This window comes from Anomalospiza imberbis, chromosome 4 (assembly GCF_031753505.1).
Source record: "Anomalospiza imberbis isolate Cuckoo-Finch-1a 21T00152 chromosome 4, ASM3175350v1, whole genome shotgun sequence".
NCBI lineage: Eukaryota > Metazoa > Chordata > Aves > Passeriformes > Viduidae > Anomalospiza > Anomalospiza imberbis.
This window is the reverse complement of record NC_089684.1, coordinates 37,776,235-37,798,438: the sequence shown is the minus strand read 5'-3', so window position 1 is coordinate 37,798,438 and position 22,204 is coordinate 37,776,235. Positions and strand designations below refer to the sequence as shown.

General features: G+C 38.6%; 1 long non-coding RNA gene across 2 annotated transcripts in view; it reads right to left on the bottom strand.

Annotated features, from left to right (window-relative positions):
- Positions 1–21,107, bottom strand: part of LOC137473408 (uncharacterized) — a 62,380-nt gene extending 41,273 nt beyond the window's left edge. For both annotated transcript variants that reach the window (XR_010998775.1, XR_010998774.1), the window contains exons 1-2: positions 20,888–21,107; positions 17,552–17,683 (exon numbers count right to left, since the gene is read on the bottom strand). This is a non-coding gene — a long non-coding RNA (uncharacterized lncRNA). The remainder of the gene's footprint in view (positions 1–17,551; positions 17,684–20,887) is intronic.
- Positions 21,108–22,204: the final 1,097 nt, after the last annotated feature.

Here is a 22,204-nt window from a genome sequence, read left to right as displayed (position 1 = left end):
TAGGTCTTGCATCTTTTTCTCCTTCCTTGCTTCCTGAATCTGACCTGTTTCCAAAATAATTTGCACATAAAAAAATCATTGCGGATGTCAGGTTACAAAAAACCAGCAGTAAAAAAAGACATTTGTTTGCATATATCATTCAAAAACAGACACTTTAAGGAGGTTTCATTCTATCAAGCCTGTCCAAAACAGACTCTGAAGAAAACAGCTCAGAATAATTCCCTACTACACAGTGCTTACTCTCCTGTGAATGAAGAGTCATTATATCTATTCTGCTCAGGGTTGCAGCAATTGCCCATGTAAGGATACTCTAATGAAGCCTGTAATTAGCATGCTGAGCCACTTCAGTAGCTTAGCACTTTTTTGTTTTCATTTTGTAATTTGGCATGTAATTTGCATTTCTATGAACTTCCAGGAGCTAAGCCTGCTGGGCTAGCAAACCTCTGCTCCTGGGGAAACTCCAGGGTATGCTTCAGCTCACATTGTCACCTGTCAAATATTTAAAACGTTTCAGTCATTCACATTTATAAGAAGGGATGCAAGCAAGATGTTTATCTTTGAATTTTAGTAGTTAACTGCTTTCCAAGACCAGTTTAGCAGTCTGTGATAAAACACAGTACTGGCTGACCAAAGCCCTTCAATTCTGAAATCCTATCGAACATTCACTTATCTCTCAATTCAGCCCACGGACATGATGTTCTCATTCAGGCCAAACAGATGCCAACATTGAGATCACTTCTGGAACTCACCTAAAGGAGTTGCACCTCCAGCCTACGGCCTGTGCATGGCCAAATTTGTCCTCTCCCAGCTAAACAGAGCATTGTGTTCCAATGGTTTTATATTTTATTCCTAGGCATTATTGTGTGCACCCTAAACTTAAGTACCTCTCCCTCCAAAAAGATAAAGTCAAGCAATTTAATTTTAAAAGTACCGTTTTCCCATGGAAGAACACAAAGTCACAGGTCAGAGTTTTTTGCTGACTTGAAAGAGAAGCGTCTCCTTTAAACAGAATTAGTCAATCAATCAGATCAGAACAGAAACTAAAAATTATAATTTATTGCATGGCTTACTGCAGAATACTACCTAATATTTAACCTGTCATCCAGCCAGCATGGCTGTGGATGAGGAGAAAATTTTAAGGAAAATCAAGACCAGAAAATGCCACTGATACATTGAGATGCAACAATTTTTCTTCTGAAACCATCTGAAGGACAGCTTCAAGTTTATGTGGATTTGGAGAATTACAACTGCACCTAAGAGTCAAGTCCAGTTAGTCTAAGTAGAAAGAATGTCCAAACATATCCTGTGAATTGCCAGCTGGGCTTGTTTAATTTGTATTTTAATAAAAGATGTTGAATGCACTGAAATTACACTCAAAGGACACTGTGCCTTTGATTCTGGATTTAAAACTCAATAAGTGTGATCTAATATGTTAAAGCAAATATGTTTATGAACTAGTTGAAAATACAAGCTAAAGATGTGCCTATGAGACAATGTATGAAATCCTGCACATGTTGACAAAGGATTAGCACAGATGATGGAGAGAAGATCTCATATGGGGAAATTAAAGCAATTTAATTTAAAACATATGTCTGGAAGATCTCTATGTCTTTATTTAAAAAAAAAAATGTATCATGAGATACCAGAACAACACTCAGGTAAAAACAATGGGGCCATTCAAAACAAACAGTAATAAAAGATGGAAAAAAGTATGAAAACTAATGGGTTTTATAGGGGACACATCTGATTTTTGGTGAGGGCACATATATAAGTACAAACACCACAACTATATATACATATTTATACACAGAAATCTTGTGTGTTATTCTGAAAGCTGTTCAAAACAGCCACAAAAAGAAATCATTGCCAGTATCAAAGGGCTGGCATACCACAAATAAAAAACAACTTAGAAAGTTCCATCTTCACTCTTTCCATATATTCTGAAACAGACAGAAATTTTCATGTTGTTTGGAATGTCATTTTCTCTGCACTAGGACAAATTACCAGGACAGACTCTGAAAGTGCTCAGTCATGACATTCAAATCAGTTCTTGGGCACAATACTTTGTTTTTCAAAGATATTGTAAAATTAAGAACTCTTACACTTAGATAGTTTACACACCATAGCCCTGAAAACTCCATTGATCAAAACTGCTTTTGCTTCTCTGTTGGAAAGGTACAATATTGAAAAGCTAAAGGACGTGCACATGGCATGCACAAAAACAAATCATATCCACAAAATTCATGCAAGTTCCCATGGAAAACTGTGTAACTCTCTAACATTCATTTTTTATTATCCACCTTTGACCAGCATTTTGTTTGCCCACTAATTCAGCTTTTGGGATTACTTTTCACTTTCCAACACTTGAAGTAACACTGAACTGCAGCCATTTGGTTCTTACATCAGATTCTGAAATGATTCTTCAGTCTCCCCTCTGCTTTGGAGTTTCCATTAGGATAGCACCTGTCTATGATCCAGAGAGGAAAAGTTGTCCTAGCCAGCATTTATTACTTGTCAAGGTTATGTTTTATAGTTCATAAAGCCAGATTAGTGTCTCATCCTGCTGGATACTACATCAGTATCTTTTTTAAAAGTTTTTGCAGGAGAAATAATTGCAGGTAAAGGAAAAATTCTAGAGGCAATGCAGGAAGGGCAGCCACTGCCAGCACTTACCTATCCATACCCATGTTAATCACATGTGCCTCATGTTCTGCTGTGAACTGGAAGTTATTTGAAGGCTGCTTTCAAGGTGGGAAATGTAAACACTGCAACACCACCTGAGATATTTCATAACACCCATGAGTGTGTACTCATCCAAACAGAGAAAGAATATTTCCCCAGAATCCCAAGTGAAAGGAATAAGTAGTTTTGTTTTTCTGGAGTAGCTGGGATAGGAGCAATCTAGTTTAACTACCCCCAACAAACTGCTTGAGCACTGCTTACCAGATACATAAATGATAACATGAGCAGTGAAGAGCCTTGGCGTTCACAGGAACAAGATGTCGCTGGGCTGCTGAAGGTCAGAAGAGACACAGGATCTGCCCCAGGCAGTTTTATCCTAGCTTGCTACTTTAGGTACCAATCAGACTACTACCCTCATTATGAGGAAAACCAGAGTCACACCATCTCGTGTGAATCAAATAATTATATATTCCATTATATTAAAGCTTTCTGTGAACACAGGTCTTTATTTTAAGTTCAGTTAGAAACCCAACCATAGTTCAGTTAGAAACCCAACCATAGTACAGGGAGCTCTGGATCTTCCCAGATGATGGCCTTTCGACTGCAAGAACACATCTGAATGGCTACAGCAATGAGAGCATGCCATGCTGTCCAAGCACCATTTTCTTTATGTTAAACTAGTTTTTCAGCAAATATCTGTTCAGGAAACTTAAAATCCTCAAGAGTATCCTCACAATTGCAAGTAACTGCCATGCTAAATGTAAAGCAGAACTTATTTTAGTCCACAGAATAAAGTACAGGAGGCAAAACCCCACCATTAATAATCTCCTTTAGGAGCAAATACGCACCAGAAGGGAAGCTGAATCGATATTTCACCACTTCCAGACAAAAAGTGATCAACAAGAAGAAAAAGTAACATGGAAAAGCAACTCAGAAGCTCAAAACTGCATGACTTTATCCTACTCAAAACTTCCTAGAACAGAATAATCTGGGGAATCATTCAAGTTCAAATCTGACTAAATTTTCAGAATCCAGTTTGATTCTATTTGATATATATCACCTTTACTTCACCCAAAATTCTGGTCAAAAACTATACAAGCAACTTTACCATCTAAATGAAATACAACATAGTTACATTGAAATAAAGCAAGGGCAAGAAAAGGACAGGAAAAGCTGACAATTAAAGCAGTGTAAGGAAAGCTTCCTATTCCGGAAAAATACAGACAACACAGGCTCACAGCTCTTTTGATCTTGAAACTACTATTTAAAAGGAAATGCTGAATTACAAGTGTATTAAATGTCCGGGTCTCTAATTTCACACAGAAAGAAGAAGTCTGTACAGAAAGTCAATATATTAATCAAAGTAGCTTAGAAGTTTTTGAGGGAAGAACTACAGACTGAAATGGAACTATGGATTGTTATCATTTACTGACCCTAAACATTAGAAAACCATTTGTTCTAACTGGGTATTGATTTGTACCAGAACTGTCATAAATGCCAGATTGTTCTCTGTGTACACAATAGGCATAAATTGGGGTTTACTAGTGAGAACAACACACCAAAAAAAGCTAGCATCTAGCTTTCCAGTTCCATGCTTAGCTTGTACGTCTGGTTTGGCAAAACCCAATTTTTCCTTGCAAATGAACCAGGTTTTATCTAGACATTTTTAAATGCAACTCTACCCTGAAAATTACCCTGCATCACTGCTAGCAGTGGAACAAAAAATGTGTTTTGGGACAGCGCAAAGCACTGCATGTATTTTGTTATGTCAGAACTGACAGAAGCAAGCATTTTGACTATTCCAATGTTTGATGCTGGCAAAAGGAGAGATCATAGCTTGCCGTAAGTCTGGTCCAAAAAAAAGTATAAAGCACAGTACACGAGGACTCCCACCTCCTCCCCCATCCCTTGTGACAAATCAATATACGTTGCAGGGAAAAAGAGAGAAGGGAAAAAGCAAAGCATCACAGGGTTGTTACTTTCCTTCTTAGGTAGCGAAAGGCTTGGATGGATCCTCAATTTCACCCATCCCAATCACAACCAACAATATGCCATGACATACTAAACCATGGTAGCTTATTCCTCGGCCTGAGGTGTTTCTGTGACATCTGAAATTGTAGGCCCCCTCCCAGGAGGCTTGAGAACAATTTGAATCCCACCTGACAGGGCTGCAAACTGACAATTAACTCCACAATAGATCTTCCGAAAACATCTGTGAATTAGTGGATAAACCCTTCCATAATTTCCCTGAAATTTGAAGCACACAGGCAAACTTATGGTCACTACTACAGGCTAGACGTTTCCATTCATGTTTAAATAGGTTTTAGCATTGAAATCAAGCAGGAGTCCAAGCAATTCCAGTGAATAGCTCCGGAGCAGAGCCAAGGTGGCCCAGAAGGTTGCATGGTAGGACACCTCTGTTATGGAGAGCCATCAGCCAGGACACCATCTGCCTCTTCAATACAAGTGAGAGCTCTGTGAGTGGCAAAAGCTGCCAGCACATCTCACACCTTGTTTACCTGACAGCCATGAGATGGAACTGAACAGCTACAAAACCTATGGTAAGCAGCCACTACAGCTGGGCAGGCACAAAATTTCCACTGGGCAGGATCTCCAAAACTGGCAGGAAGAAACACCAGTGCAAGCTTCAAACCGAACCTGATTGTCATGCAGTAGTTAGAGGGAGCAGAAAACCTGCACACAAAGACCACTCGCTCTATTTCTGTAACAGAGACATAAACAAAACGTCAAACAGTAAGAGAGGAAACTGGATATTTGTGGCTCAGCTGCCAGAACAAAGCATGAAATCTTAACTTTCAGCTCCATCTCCTCAGAGGAAGTTCCCCAAAGGATGAAAGGATAAAAGTGAGATGCTGAAGCCAGCAGCCCCACTTTCTCACTCTGGTCCTCACAGTCACAGAAAAGCAGACACCCAGGCCAGCCCTTGGCATGGAGACCAAGAACAGAGCGCAAGGGAGTTGAGTGGGCTGAGACCAGAAGCAGGAGCCTCCAAAGGCAGCGGCAGCTCTGCAGAAACAAAGCAGCTGGCAGAAACCAGTGCCATGGAGGAAGTCGCTGTCTGTCTGCTGAGTCAAATGACAACAGCCTCATCATAAACCCCGAAAGATCAGGATTGGGATAGCTGCGCATGAAGGCAGAGAAAACACCCTTATTACTGCTTTCATCAGCCCTATTCTCAGAAGCACTCCCAACAAGGCATCTATTCAGTTTTCACTCCATGTGTTCCATCTAATGGGAGCTGTATTATGTTTCACACTGAAGGTAATTACCTCTTGAAATTTTTGTGTACAGGGGGAGTAAATGCTTTAATTTTCTGCAGGTGCCTTGGACACATTCCTCCCAAATGCTTTGACCTAAAATGAGGTGTGCATTCCTGTTTTACAGGGCTGCTCTCAAATAAGGATGGCTAACATTTGCGGGCCAAGCTGAAGTCATTTATCCCATCCTTTAAACAGAGAGGTATATAATACATTCTAACATCACCACAACATAAACAAGAACTGCTCCAGTGAAACTGATTTAATACCAAAACCTTTCTATTGCTAGTTACCAGAATGCTGAGGATATTAATGGCTCAGGATTTTACAGCACAAGACCAGAAGGCCGCTTCCTCATCACTTCATACGAGGCATCCTTGCAAAATTTCCTGGAAAGGCCAGCAGAAAACACTATAAGCTCTACCAGCTCCCTAACTTAGCAAGTTTTACATGAATTGGAACAGCAAAACCTTAATTCTCTTCTCCTGTTTTTAAAAACAATATTTTTTTTAAATCTTATTAAAAAATTATCAGAATACTGGCCTAATGAAAATACTTTTTTCCAGCTGCATCATTTTGCTAACAAAGTCCTATTATCGGGCCATAAGTTACTAACCAAAGTTCCAGTATTTCATCTAGCTGAGTTTTACTGGGCAGAAGAATCCAATGTACTTTGTATGACAGCTAATGTTTTCATTATTTTTTGAAACTAGGATGGTTGCTAAGCTATTCAACAAACTAACTGTTACATTCATAGTTCTTGTATTATATCAGCCAAACAACCACAATAAAACACAAATAAAAGCGTAGTCTGGAAAAAAACAAAATCACCTTCTCATCACCAACACTTTTTTTAGATATAAAGTGAAGAAAGAGCAGTACCACAGCCTAGCAGTACTTCTGAACTACTCAGAAAACCAGCTTCAAAAAACGTGTATTTCCTGAGGATGGAATGAACAGACCTTTCCAGTCTTATTGGAGGCTGTTACTGAGGCTACTCCCTGAAAAGGCTTCTGATGCAGACCACCACTGCTCTTGGACAGGCAAGCTGAGCGTCTTCAAGAAATTCACTATGCTGACACCAAAATTTGGTTGCTTCTGTTGGAGCTTCTCCACTTGTTATAACAACAATGACATATTCTTTAGAAAAAGGATTGGAATTGGAGCTTTTGTACAGTATAAATCCATGCCCAGAATGAGGCAGGAGGGAGAAGGATCTCATCTGTTTTCCTCCATATGCAATTCTTCCTTTGATTGAAACATTTCCAGTTGGACTCTGCTTTGACTCAGAAACATTTGAAAAGCTTTGGCTTTGACAATTCTTCATGTTTTGACCAAGAGGAAAGCTACCCTATGTTTATTGCTCCCTGCACCTTTCTTAAGTAATGGATTACTTTGCTGAAGGATGTAACATGAGGAGTACCTCCTTCACCAAGTCATAGCTTTATTAAAGATTAGGAAAATATCCAGAAAGAATTGGAGCTTTTCTGCTAACTCTTACTCCACAGGTGCATTTTCCAGGTTTGCCTGGATTTGGCTTATAATTTAACCAGAAATAACCCCCCTAAAACATATTCAGGCACTTATTTTAGAGTATAAAATACTTCCTTGTAAAAGTTATTTTCCAACCTTGCTGGACTTGGGTTTTCCTCCCCATTCTCACACAAGTGATTGAACCAATTTTGCTCAAGTCTTCCAAAAAAATTCATATGTGGCCACAGTCCAAGACATAGAACAATTCATCTGCAAAGCTTAATGTTTCACAAGCCATCTGCAAATAGGGCTTTATAAGAGGAACCATTTTGTTACCTTAGCCATACAGCAAGAGCGGCAGCCATAACCATAACATTCAGAAGGAAGGATTACAGCTGTAAAAAATGTTCACAATGAAGTCATAAACTACACAATGTGCCCCTTTTGAATTTCTTTACAAACACAAAACTTTTCATAAAAGGTTAACTAAGATTCACACATCTTTAGAGAGAATATGGGCCAGTTTATGGGACCTACATAAATGCCTGTGAAACAGTGCTTTTTCTATTTTTTTCTTTTCCCATGAACCTGAAACTCAAAATAAAAATCATGGGGTGCAGACCCACGTGGACTGAAAGAAAAATTGCTGCACATGAAGTCCCCAGAACAAAACACCCCATGTTCTGCACAGCTCATTAGGATGACATTATTATAAGAACTGGGGACCACTTAGGAGAGCTCATGCAGAAGCCAAGAATATTCTTGAGTGGGGGGTGGGGATACACGCTCCAGTTTTCCTGCAAGCCTAAAACAAGCTTAATTAAAAGTTTCAGAAATGTTAAATAATGTTAATTTGCTACCCTGGCAAACTGCCTGCTACAGCTCTGCAGACTCCATAAATGAAAGTCTGTGGCACCATTACTGAAACCCCTTCCTGAGCTAGTTAGGCTATTCAAGCCCTTTGTGGTTGTGGATTTCTGACTTTCAAAAAGCCACTTAAGTAAAGCTGTGGACAGACTCAGAGCTATCTCAGGTTTGAAAGGAAGAAAGGCCCATAGATTCCTTCCTGACAGTGTTTCTGATAGAAAACTTTGTCAAGAAACAAAGCATCCTGCCTCTCTACAGCAGGATCAAATCCAGATGGCACTTATAAAAAGTACACCAAATCCTACATGATATGGATGTCTATTCAAGAATTATTTTCAGTTTAGTACACATGACAGGACAAGGGGGCATATATGATTATAAGAAAATAAATTATTTGAAGCAGATGTCAGGAAGCTCTTTTGCATGCAAAATTAAAAAAAAAATAATAGTTGTAATAGCCAAAGAAGCAGATTTCTACAGGTACAATCACTGAACCCATTCACAAGCAATTGGATATCACATTGGGTGGACTATGGCCAAAGGGTCAAAAACTGACTGACAAGTACTATAAATGCATTCAGTGCAGCAGTATAAAATGTATTTAAGGCTATGTTACACTGAATGTCACACCTAGGACGAGCTAGGGATAACAACATTTCCAAAGATTTCCTTTCTTAATGACTGTGGATACATTTTTGAGTGGAGGATGATATTCCCAATTTAGAGAGCCTCAGACTGCTAATTAACTGAAATTTATATATAACCCTCTTCTCTCTTTTCCAGTTTATCTTCTAATATATACACACACACTGCAAAAGCGCATGGAGAGAAGCCCAAACAGCATTAAAAGAATGTTCTACAAGAAAAGAAAAATGAGGAAAAAATAAAGGGGGGGGGCAGGGAGGCAAAGTTACTGCAAATTCAGAATATGGACGATCCAAAACCCCAAAAGCTTTCACACAAAGCCTGAGCCCTCTCTACAGAAAAATGATATTTTAATTTTTATTCTACAGACAAATAGCTTTAATTCAGATCAGATTTATTCTGTTTCAGATCAAAGGGATAAAGAAAGGATTTAGAAAGTTTAACAGAACTTAGAAGCAACAGGGAATACAGTGAATTCTTTTCAAATCTAGAGACTCATATACATCAACATTCACAATCACAATTTGCAAATGTAAGGATTTTTATTTCCCCTGCTCTGGCTCAGATGCCTTTTAAATCATATTGGTAGCACACTGCCCCATATGGCAACACTCCTTAGCAAACCTGCACAAGAGCTCGGGGCCATATTCCTCATTAATGGCCTCAGTAACTTTTCCAGGGGGGATGAATGTGGCCCAAACCATCGCTTCAAAGCAATGCTGCATATGGTTGAACTGAGCAGCAACAGTTTTTCACAGAGCTGCCATGTGTAAGGTTAGCTTCAAAGTTTCTCAGAAAGTTTATTTTTGTACACAATGCACAAAATTAACAAGGACTCCTCAAGCCCTCTATAAAAGTTAACCTTTCTTATGTGTATAACTCAAATAATTTCCAACAATTAATCTATAACTGAAAATCAACCACGATGACATGCTTTGCATTTTGTTTTAACAAATAACCTGCCATTTACACCACAAACTAATTTCTGACTTTTTGGAATCCAAAATATTTTATTATTTAGAAATTTTGAGTAATGAATGAAAATTTTAGAGCCTGCAAAGATTAACAATTGAATGTTTAAAGCCTCTTGAAATTACTACAGCAGATTACTGACATTTAACCAGGTTTCACCTGCAGTAGTTCATTTATAGTTTGGAAGAAAATCAGATTGTTCCCTAAATGTTCTTTTTTCACCCCAGGAAAGGGCAAATAATAGGCAGGTCAGAGGCAGACATGCCAGAAATGCTTTTGAAGAAGACTTTAAAGAAAGTGTTTGATAGCACGTTCAGTTTTTTTCTGGGAAAAAGGTTTTCAATTTACTGATTTGCAGGGAAAGGTTTGGTGTTTGCTAGACTCAGACCTCTGCATTTAATGTGCCCATATATCTTTCAAATTGAGATACAAAGTTCATCACATTTTATCCACCAATAATTTCCTTGAACTTTAACTGATGTGCCCTCTTTTCTCAGACCTGTCCTATTCCACTCATCCTAGGGCAGCTCCGAATGAGCTGGTATTTGGGAAGACCAAGCCATGTCACAGTCATCCATGTTCCATACAAGTCCAAGCTCTCCACACTGCCTTGGGCAGTGATCTCTCAAGGAATTCCATCTTAGGAGAAGCTGCAAGGCAAGTCTGGCACTACACAACTGCTTAGCATCAAAGCCCAGCACAGGTGTAGCCCACACTACAGCAATGTACATCGCGTCCAAAAGCTGAATCACAACCATAAACAGACAAAAGTAAAGCAGCACAAACGAACAAATGTTTTCCTGAGAATGGTATCAGGCACCAAATTGTGTTTGACACTTGGTACATGGGAAAAGAAAGGCACTACTCTCATGGGGAATCTTCACCATTGCAGTGAACAGGACAGTGCAGTCAATGTGCACCCCAGCTAAAGCATTTCCCGGTTTGAGCGTGGGGGTCCTGCAACCCACACTTTGGGGAGGGCATCTTTCACTAAGCACTAAACTTCCATTTCCATTTCTTGTCCATGGTTTTCACCCTCAGATATCAGGGTGGTTGTGTGTCAGAAAGAAGGGACTTGCCCAAGAAACCTAAATGGATCTACAAACTTCAAAACCACTTCCAGATTCTCTAATGCAGACATAGGCTTTGGCTACCCAGCTCTAAGAATGTTGGGCAGTGGATCTGTTTGTTTAGGGTTTTATCTTTTTCCTTCATTGATAACACAACTTCTTAGCACCACTTAAACTGACCCAGCCCCTGCTTTAGGGATCAAGAACTTCTACTGGAACAATAAAAAAAATAAAATAAAAAAAAAAAATTAAAATATTGCAAACGCTTTCTTATGTAATCAGTTAAACACTGATGGGGGGGGGGGTCACAGATGTACAGACTTAGAAATATGGTGATAGTTTACTAATTGTTCATGCCATAATCTAAATTTATCTATTTTAACTATCTTTTTTTTTTTTTTATTCTGACATCAGCCAGCATCTCATAGGATTAAAAAAAAATAAACAAAATAAAATCCCAGAAATCTCTCAGAAGAAGGAGATAGAATACTTTCCTGGGTGACATTGAGACTAGAGAAGAAACAGTTAAGGGTCTGCAAAGCTTGAGTTTCACTCTTTCCTAACTTTTGTCATATAAATCTGGAAGGACCCCTAAAGACTGAACCTGAAGATCTATCATTCATATTTTAAAACACTCTCCAAAACAATGAGTTCTGACTCTAAAGAGCCGGCGTACAATATTTAAGAATGCCCAAGAACCTATAGGATTTACAATGCAAACATTTGGTTTATTATCTGCTTCACTAATGAACAGCCACTAAAACAAATCCAAAGGTCAGCAAGTGTCTTTGAGATGGCAAAAAGGAGACTTGAGAGAACACAGTTCATGGAAGACCCTGATCTCTCTCCTAGTTAGCCACCTTATATTGTTAATAAAGCACTGGAATCCCTGAGTCACATTCTTAATCAACAGTTCACAAATATTTTGCCTAAGTAGCCTATCACTACTTAAGCATAACATACTTTATTATTCAGTCATATGAGCTTCTTTCAGCTAGTATCAGATTTTGCTTCAAGCACATCCATATAGAGGTGAAATAAAAACACCATTACCTGAGATTTCCTCATTTGTTACTCTGCTTTTCCACTACATGCACTTTCCACTGTGTCTGCAGTTTAAGGCATAACTTTAGTAAAACTTTGGTCAAGCAAAAAAATTATGTTTTGTGCTATTTTAGGCCATATTCTTTACGTTACAGTTGCAAGCTAAATCCTGTGGGTAAACCAAAGAACAGTGATCCTGAGTTATGAGTTATGTGGTAAGAATCCTGTAACACCATGTTGGACTTATCGGAAATATTCCTGGTCTATTAATCTAATAAAACTGTGCCTAAAACCATCCTTTTGTCTGTCTTCAATTACCTGCATGTCCAGACCAGTACTCTCTTGTCAAAGGCCTGCTGCTCTAATTCTCACTCTAACACCATGTGGTTTTAGTTTCATCCTGGATTTGTCTCCATAGAGTTTTTTTTCCTTCTTTTATACACATCCCTGCCTCTCCCTTAAGCTGTGCCTTCAGAAGCAAAACTGTTTCTCAAGAACACTGTGGTGCTGCTGCATGAGGCTTTAGATGTCAGTGTGATGACAGGAATTGTAGTTCTGTGTGCCAGAGTTTTCCCAGATAGAAAAATGTAAACTAAATGAACACAACGGTGCATTTTGTATAACGAGGAAGCTCAGCCAAACTTTGAAGGCAGTGACCAGTGTACATTCAAGTAAGGAAGAGGCTTCACTGAGTTACTCTAATATGCACAATCACTGGCTATACTAGAATAGAGAAGATTAATAGCTTTGACCAGATCTAAGTGCCATTTACATGATTCAGCAGCGTTTCCCAATCAGGTGGTTCACAGGCTGGACCCCTAATTAAGAATTTGCCCTCTGTAGCAATGTTTGAAAGCTTCCATCAACTTTATATCCTGAATTCCGCTGATCTCTAATATCAGGTTAAAGTCCAGTAAGGTCCAACTTCAGATACCAGAATATCACCCTCACATCATACTTAAAACCATCTTGACCTTTTGTTTTGTGGAAAAGAAAGTTTATGAGGGGTTACTTTTGAAGCCCCTGAGCCAAACTGTGTCCCTGGTCTCCTGCGCTTTCATGTCTTGTAAGCCACTCTCACCATGAAGATCACAGCCAGGTAATTTACACTCTTCATACAAAGTCAGGCTATTTGCAAATTGGATTCTGTTATACAGCACATATGAAGGTTATTGCTGGTCACACCTTCCTGGAGAGGGAATTCTGACTAGCCAGTTTGCCACATCCAGCATGGGTAACAGAGCCATCAGCACAAAGTGGAATTTAGGCTAGAACAATGAGCCTGAGACCTGGTTTTAACTTCTGAAGTGCAAATAAAATACAGTTTAAATTTGTTGGGTGTTTTGTGGCTTGGCTTTGGGAGTAATCTTTAAAAAAACCCAAAGTCCTACTGTGCTCTTGAACACTTAAAAATAACAGTAAATTAATGAAAGATCACTAAGTTCCCACACACGTAAAACTAAGGTAAATGTCTCAGCAAGATGCAAGCACTCAAAAAAATTATAGATACACAAACAAGCCTTTCTTTACAAGCACCGTAACAGACATGCAGGCTCTCCCATCCACTTAGCAAAGAACTTGCTGCTGAACTAATTTCATTAGGACTTTGAAAATAACTGGATATTTCCAAATGCCAAGCAGCAGCTTTAGACTGCAGCCAGTGACACACTCTTTGCATCTTAATGCAACAGACAACGCGTCTGCAGCTCCTGGTGAACCGGCAGGGCATCCTGGCATCCTAGGGAGATTCCTACGGAAGGAAAGGAGTTGAAGGAATACAGTTGTTGTCACAGGGGGAAATGTCACTGATTAAGGCTTCAGTGCTCTTTTGTTTTCTGCTACACTTCGGAATGGAAATTGCAGAGCAAAGCATTCACTCAAAAACCACTATCAGTGCCACTTCCAAAAGCCACATGCCCTCGGAAATTCAAAGAGGTAAAATAATACTGGGTTGCACCTTTGTTCTTATCAAAAGCATCAAATCTTTCAGAGCTACAGCAGCTTATGAATGAGAGAAATCTGATTTCTATGCCAAGAGCATTTTTTAAAGATCAAAAAACCCTGTTTATTTGAATTTGAAAATACAGTGTGATTAATTTTTTCTCTCTCTGTATGATGTGCTAGAGCTCTGTACTCCTGTATAATGCTCAAGCCTATTGATGAATGGAAAGAATAAGTAAACTGGAAAATAGATCAAAATTCTTATTCAGATAATACTTATATTTGGAATCATGATGATCTAAAATATTCAAGGAACAGAGGGGAAAAACACACACAAAAATGTTAAGTCAGAAAAAATAACGATATTGTTATTACTGTTCACTTGAAACAGAAAATCCATGTGCATTTCCATGGCTCAGTTTTTCCCACAAAATGGAAAAATAATTCCCTTTTAGTCAAAATAAGACTTACCTTTGTATTCTATTTGTATTTCTTACAGAATAGTCAGACTTTCAAGAAAAGAAGTTGCAAGAGATAGACTAGCAAGAAGAAATGCATGCATCACCCTGACAAAAGAAACAGGGAGCACTTAGTCTCATTTCCAGGTAAACTTCGCAGAACATAACACAGCCTTTTCAGAGGCAAAATTCCCCACCTACCTATTCCTTCTGTCAAGCAGAACCTATATAACCTATATATTTGTATCTCAAGCAAAAGTTGCAGCCATTGATCTTGTGGACAGCAAATCTGCCAGCAATGTTCTCTGCCATCAGCTTCTGCTCTGAAAGGCAGAACTCAACTTCCCAGATACAAAAGTCTTCATAACCTCTAAAAGTAAGGCAGTAGCAAGAAAAAATATGTTTAGAAGGCCATAGCTTTAAGACAGTTAAGCAGCTTTCCAGCAGATAGACATGTTTTATGGAATCATATTCTCCCTCTTTCACAAAGAGTTCACAAGAAGAATTTGCTTGCTTTGTATTTACAAGCTTTAGTTTTGTTGTGGTCATGAAGGATTTGTCTCCATGAAAAGCTTAAAGTCACTGCCTTCATCTCTGACAAAACCTGGGAAAGCCTAAAGCCTTGACTGAATTTCAAACAGAGAAATTGTGATGAACACAAACCATGACAAAGATCTCAATGGGTCATCTAGAGGGAGACTTCACACTTTTGTGCAAAAGAAGAAAAAGATCATGCAACGTAACATTGGATGTGTCACAAGCAAGAAATAAAATCAAGCATAGCATGTACTGGCTTCACAAGACACTGAAGGTGCACCAACCACACTTCAGGACATTTTCTGGGCTTGGTAAGTCTCAAGCCTGAGGAGAAACACCCAGTGATGATTTTGCAGTCAATTACAAAAGCCATTCCACTTTTGTGGAATTTAACCACTGTGACCAAGGCAAATTTATTTGTAGCAACTTTCTGTAGTAAAAAGTCTTTCCAAATGATGTACATGTACTTCTCGCAAAAATGCCAGATTTTTTTCAATTTTAAATATGTTCATGGGTTTTAGGGAAAAAGGTTGATAGTTTGATTTGTTTTTTAGATCAATGACCCTAAAATAAAAAGAATAATAAAAATAAGTGTAATAATAATAATTATAGAAATTGTCAGAACACCCCTTCCTAGCACAACAACAAGAAATGAGAAAGCAAAAATCCAGGAAGGTTTTCCATTACCTTCTTGAATGGAATGGCACCATTTTTTACAATGTAAGTAAAACAATGTATGATGTATATCCATTCCATTCCTAACAGCACCTACAAAGTAGAAAAATTTAATTTCCATTTAGTAAGGTTTTCCTTGCCAAGAATAAATCAAGAACCATCCCAGACTCCACCAATCTCACTATGACTGAACAAGTAACCTTTACCAAGATTTTGGGACAGAGGCTGTGGCACAAAACTGGAGAAAACTCAGAGCTGATGGAAGATAGAGGGATGCTAGGAGTGGGCCCCTGGAGACCCTGCTCTCTGGAATACAGCTTTGCAGCTACTGCAATCTATTCAGCACTGCTTTCAGGAAAGATGAACCTAAGCCATAAAAGTTCTAACATGATGCCTTAAAAAAAGTAACCAAAACAAAATTTTATTCTTAAGAAAATACCTTTCTGCCAAACTTTGGTGTCAGTTCTCCAAGTTCAAGGGTTTGAATGAATGATTTCAAAATCCCATGTAAACCTACATTGAACTGAGTTTTCTATAAGTTGTTCCAAGATTTGAAAGTCATTGCAAGTCTGAGTGACAACTATCAAAAAAAAAAAAAAAAAAGAAACCTATTTGACACTAGTTTTCTTCCTTTGTCTTCATCACCACCTAGTCTCTTTAATGAAATGACCTCACAGTGAATTCACAGGTCTCAGGCTGCCTTATTTTGAGAGCAAAAGGAGTAAGAGAAATACTCCCTGCAAAAGGACAGACAGCGAGACAGCCTGACTACAGAAGATCTGTCTCACTTGGACTAAACCATAACATGATCAGGTCTGCTGAATTTCCCACACTTATCTTCACAAGGCAAAGACAAACAATAAAATCTCGTTTCATTCCAGAAGTAAAAGAATTACACTAATGGATGTTAATTTTCTGTTTTCTTCCTGTATCCAACAAAAAAAAAAAAAAAAAAAAAAAAAAAACACAATTTTAAAATGGTAGAAACTGATCTACCCCTCAGCCCATACCAAGGGCTGGGGAGGGACAAGGGGTTCTTTGGGCCCCCATTTTTTGTCCCTGTCATGAGCAGGCTCAGCCTGGCTGATCAGCTCCAGGTCCCACACACTAATCCCAGCTCCTTTTATCACAAGGGAGTTGTGCATCACAGGGTGTTGGCTCTGACTGTGGTTTGAGGCTTCCCAGCTGCTCACAAAGGCCACAGCCAGGGCAGCTTTAATGGCAGGGACACAACTGAGACTATTCCCAATCTACCAGACATCAAGCTCCTGGTGAACACTGAGGGTGACCACTCTGTCACTTAGTTTTAGAGCCTGTCCTTCCAAGTTCATTCATTGCAAACAGAAGTAAAGGGGAAGCTCAATCATAAGCACAAGCTTTTGCAAGAAAGTGTTAACCAATGTTAATTAAATTTTGTTTTCAGCATACCATCCATTTTGAGGAAATCTGGTCATAACACAAGTCAAAACAAGAACAGAACAAAGTTCTCCAGTTGCATTGCCCACAGTGATCACACTGAATTGCTCACCTGAAATAAAAATCTGGGATGAGACTTCACATTTGAGACTTTGGCTGCTGACACAGGATGTAACACCAGGCGCTTGTAAACTCAGTACCAGAATATGAGACAGGCAAAAATCATTTCTGAAAAGGTTCTTTAATGAAAACAGCAAACATTTGCTCTAGGGGCATCACTGCAAAGGCATGACAAGCATGTCCAAGGCAGGTCCCTGAAAGAGAGTGGCAAGCCAGCTCCTTCAGGAAGGTAGAAGTCTGAGTAAAGTGTGTTCTAGAACTCCCTAGAAGCCCCTCTTTCAGCCTCAATGGAACTGAACAGGAAGCTTTATCGAAATCAAACAAACACTCAACTGAAATTTAGTTGCAATTAGATTTGAAATAGAAGCCATACCTAAACTTCAGATCCCTATCTCTCAGGAGTGGCTCACTCAGAACAACTGCTCACACTTGTGTGGTGGTACAAAGTGTCAATCTTGTACATCCCAGCGGTAAAATTATGACCAAGGCTTCACTGTTAGAGTAACTGAAACAACAACATTCCACAAAAAAAACAAACACCCACTTCAGAAATAAGTTTTCTTGTTTTCTAGGGGGAAAAAAAATGAAAACAATTTATGAGCAACAGTAAGGTTAATTGCAACTACCACAAAGGTAGTGTAACAGCCAAAGGCTTGAGTGTAGTCCACAGAGTCCTTAGTGGCTCACGCCTGACTGCCAGATGTATGGCAGCAAGAAAATGGAAGAGATCATAAAAGCAATTCCACCACAACTTCTGGAAGCACAGCCCTGACAGCTATTTTCTTTGTAAGAAATTAGGGGCAAAAATGCAAGCTGGCTGCTGCAGAAGCAAGAAAACATAACACAGTATTATCTGTACTCATTTTTATGGTTCATCCGGTTGTGGCAGCAAGTTAATATTGTTTTCCAAGAGTCATTCACAGCTATAATATCTCTTGGGAGGAGAGCAGCTTTGTATATGCCTATAATATACTAGCTACTACTTCAGTCGAGAACACAGAGATCTGGTTGAAATTAGTGTATTTTTCTTTGTGGCCACAGAGGCCTCTAAACATAGAAATATTTGAATATTTCCAAACTCTGTGGCTAAGTGTTGAAAAGTCTGCTTGATTTCTCTCAAAATACTAATGAACTATATTAGCAGTATTTAAAAAATGTATTAGAATCAAGGGGTTTGAGATTTGATAAATTTTAAGTTGATTTTAATGAATCTACAGACATCCCAAAGCACACTACAGAGATGTTATTACTTGGTAGTGAAGAGTATTTAACATGTGTTTCAGCCTGTCCTTCTTATCTGCCAAAACACTTTCTGCATCACAAGATACTTCGTGGTGTCATTTTTGAGCGCACAGATCCTGCACTGCACAGGATTACTATCACTGTACCTAGATTGACTCAAAATTCTGCTTCAACTACTCCAATACATTAAAGGAGGATTGGAAAGTGTAAGCTTAAAAAAATATTTAAAATTGGTGTACTGGAGAGGAACTGAGTGTGTAAAGTACTTTTAAAACAGGTATGAACTTTTTTGTCTTGTTCCTAATAAAATGTCTTCGAAGAGGAAGCCACAAAAAAGAATCAATCAACTTACAAACAATATCACAAAGCAGAAAACAGGCAGCTTCCTTTCAAGATAAGTGTTAGTCCTGAAGAATCTCAAGAATTTTTTTTATCCAAATTACACACTAACCTGTCTAATTCAATCTTCTCCCTTGATTAATATTTGTCAAAAGACAGTAGAAGAAGTCTTTCTGTGAGAAGGTTTTGTTTCTTTTTTAAGTAAAGAAAGAACATTTGCTCTTTGATGAAATACAACCAAGAAGTTTTTAATTGGAAAATACTAAACACTTCTCTCTTCTGATACAACTTTTTTTAATATTCCACATTTTTTTCTTTTCTTTAAATTCCATCTATCTGTTTCACTAACATGCTGCTGTAGAAATATTCCTTCTGCAAACATATTCTGGATGGATTTTAGAACCTGAAAAATGTCTGGCCAAGTTTCAAATTACAGGTAGTTTCATAAGCATATATTTGGGTATGTAAACCAGTGCACTGAAAAGTTAAAACTGATTGATGAGTTTTAAATAAGGGCTGAGACCTGACTTAAGTGCTCTAAATCTCCAGCCTGTTCCATAGAAACCAGGATATGGACAAGTGGAAAACCAGAAAAGAGGAGACTGGTACATGCAACCTTCCCTTTCCCCCCTGGGAAACTGAGGCATGACCAGCATTTAATCCAGGTCCCACACTGACTGCCAGGACAGTAGATACAGCCTAATGTGCACCCAAGAGAAAGAAAATGATGAATATTTTCAGTCTAAAGCAATATTCTTGCATGCCTTCTGGTTTGTACACTTGGTGTTAGAATCCTCCCTTTTACACCAGAGCTGCCTTTTCAAGGCACACCAGGAAGTGATTGTCACCAGCCCCATCTCCTCTGCCAGTACTGTCACAACAAGGATTGAAACCAGTGTCACAAGTCCCTCTTCATTATAAAACACACCAAAACTTAATAACTTAAGGTAATAACTTAATCTGAGGCAGGTTGCTGTACAATAGACAGGCTTCATGAGGCTGTAACAGAGCAAATGGTCTACAGATGGAGAGAAACATCATGCTAGCAATTTACGTGTAAAATGTGAGTTTTAATTAATTAATTTGATGTTCTACATTTCTTTGATTGGCACTTTTTTATAATTCATTTTCTATTTCAATATAATATATACATATAAAACTAATTTTCTGTTTCAAAGACTATCTAGGGGTAGTTCCAGATTTTTAACTGTTATGATGTGGCCATCAGGTTTATGTTGCCTGTTCAGGAGTTACAGGCACCATGTGTATACCTCACTTTCTATAACCCCACACAAGTCATATCCTCATGCAGTTTGAGCTTTGTCTGCTTGCATTTGCATTAAAAAAACAGCATAGTGAAAGCCTTAGAAAAGCAGATACAAAATACTGGTTGAAGAGGATCTCAAAAAATTCAGGCTGGGTCATCTTTGAGGTTGCCCTTTCCTTCTTCTACATGTGATATGCTCCCTTTTCCTCCACCCTATTTCTTATAAGGACACCTTGCTCTTTCCTGATTTTAACAGGTATGTGGGGGCAGATGATCACTGCTCTAGTACCTCTTTGTAGCCTCAGAGGCCTTTGCAGATTGATCTTATACCTTAAATCATTAAGCATTTTCATTTGTAAAAGGTATTCCTAAAATGCAGTATGTTACTGACAGGAATGAAAGGCTTGAATGTTTGCAGTGCTCACTGATGTCTTCATTGTCTACTTGCAGAGATGCAAAACTACACAGAAGTGCCCCACAGAGCCCAGAAGGCAAAAAAAGAAAAAAAAAAAAAAAAAAAAAAAAAGTGAGATCCCCTTGGACAGGAAAACTGAAGATAGACAAGATAAAAGAAGAAACTTCTGGAATGACAGGAGCTAACCTGGCCCAGTGCCTTTTGTTCTTAACTCCTAGGGACAGAGGGTTGCAGGTGAAGAAGTCAGATGAGAAATTCAGACACAGTAAATATCTCACACAGACAATATTCTGCCAGAAGTTTGTTCTACTGCAGACGTCTATTAAATTCCCTATCAAAATCCCCTATTAAAACTGGAATGCAAAGATTTTTTAATTCCAAAATAACATTTAAAAAGAAAAAAAATTCAAACCCCGTAGTTAATCTACACTTGGGAATTAACCTACCTTAAAAGGCATACTACTTCAATGACTTAAATAACTGCCTTTTGCAATTTTTATTACTTTGATCTCCAAAAAGTCTGGTTTATATTTAATGGGGTAGAGTAGAAGACAAGTCTGTGGTACATTGCATCATGTGCGTATGAGGGTAAACACAATCTGAAATGGAAAAATGAACTGGTAGGAACTAAATCATAGTTTTAAAAGTCTTCTTCTGTCTCTTAAGCAGTCTGTTTATTTAGGAGAATTTTTCATCCAAAGCACAACATGGTTTTCTAAGGATGTTTACAGCTGAGGGCAACTGAGACAGCACAGTGGATCTCTTTGCTATGTATCAGTATTTCTGGACAGTGAGAGGAGACAGTTCTATTGTCATGGGAAACATGTAAAAGTACACAGAAGGGGGAATGTAACACCACGTGATAAACCCTCCTCAGCCTCATCTGCTCTAGTCTGCCCACATGGCTGCTAAGCAAGCCACAGTTACAATAACAAAGCTAGGGAGCCTCCAAAAGGGTGCTCCCCATTTATGCCTCAGCTCTCTACAGCAGGAAGACTGCAAAGTCACTGACTTTTAGATAATTAGCCACATTCAATGCATAACCACATGAAATTCAACTGTAACACCCTCCATCACTAGAGACTATCTGCTCAAATTTCTTCTGTTCATTCTGAAATGCCAGCATTTTGGGCTTGATGACCAAACTTCTGATCATCATGTGTCAAAAAAAAAAGAGCCTATCATGAGAACTATTCGTGCTGTTGGCTTGATGCTTTATCCAGAATACACTCAGCAATACTACTTTGATCAAGCGAAAAAGCTTCATACAATGGGATACATAACATTCCCCTTGAGATTCTATGATTCTCTGAAAAGTTACCATAACTTTATTAATGTGCATTTAAATACACATTAAATGTCTTGAATGTCTTTACAAAGGCACACATGCCTTTAAATGTCTTCATGAGGTCCAGACCAGATTCAGACCCTGAAAGTTCACTTCCCATAAGATTTTGAAATGCTTTGTACATACTGTTCAACCCAGAAAGAGGGCAGGAGAAGTGTTGTGGAAGTACTTATTTACAGAGTAGTCACAGCAAGAAAAACACACTCTAGTGCACAGTTACTGGTGGTGAAAGCCCTTGATTACATCAGTGAAGCCATTAAGAGTCACTGTACCTTACCCTACCTAAGATGATCTTCCTCATTACCTCTCAAATAGGAATTATTTTGATCTAAATGAAGATTAGGTTTGAATTAAACTAAATTGAGAGCTCTAGTAAAGGTTAAGCATGCTATAATAGGATCATGCATTAATTCTA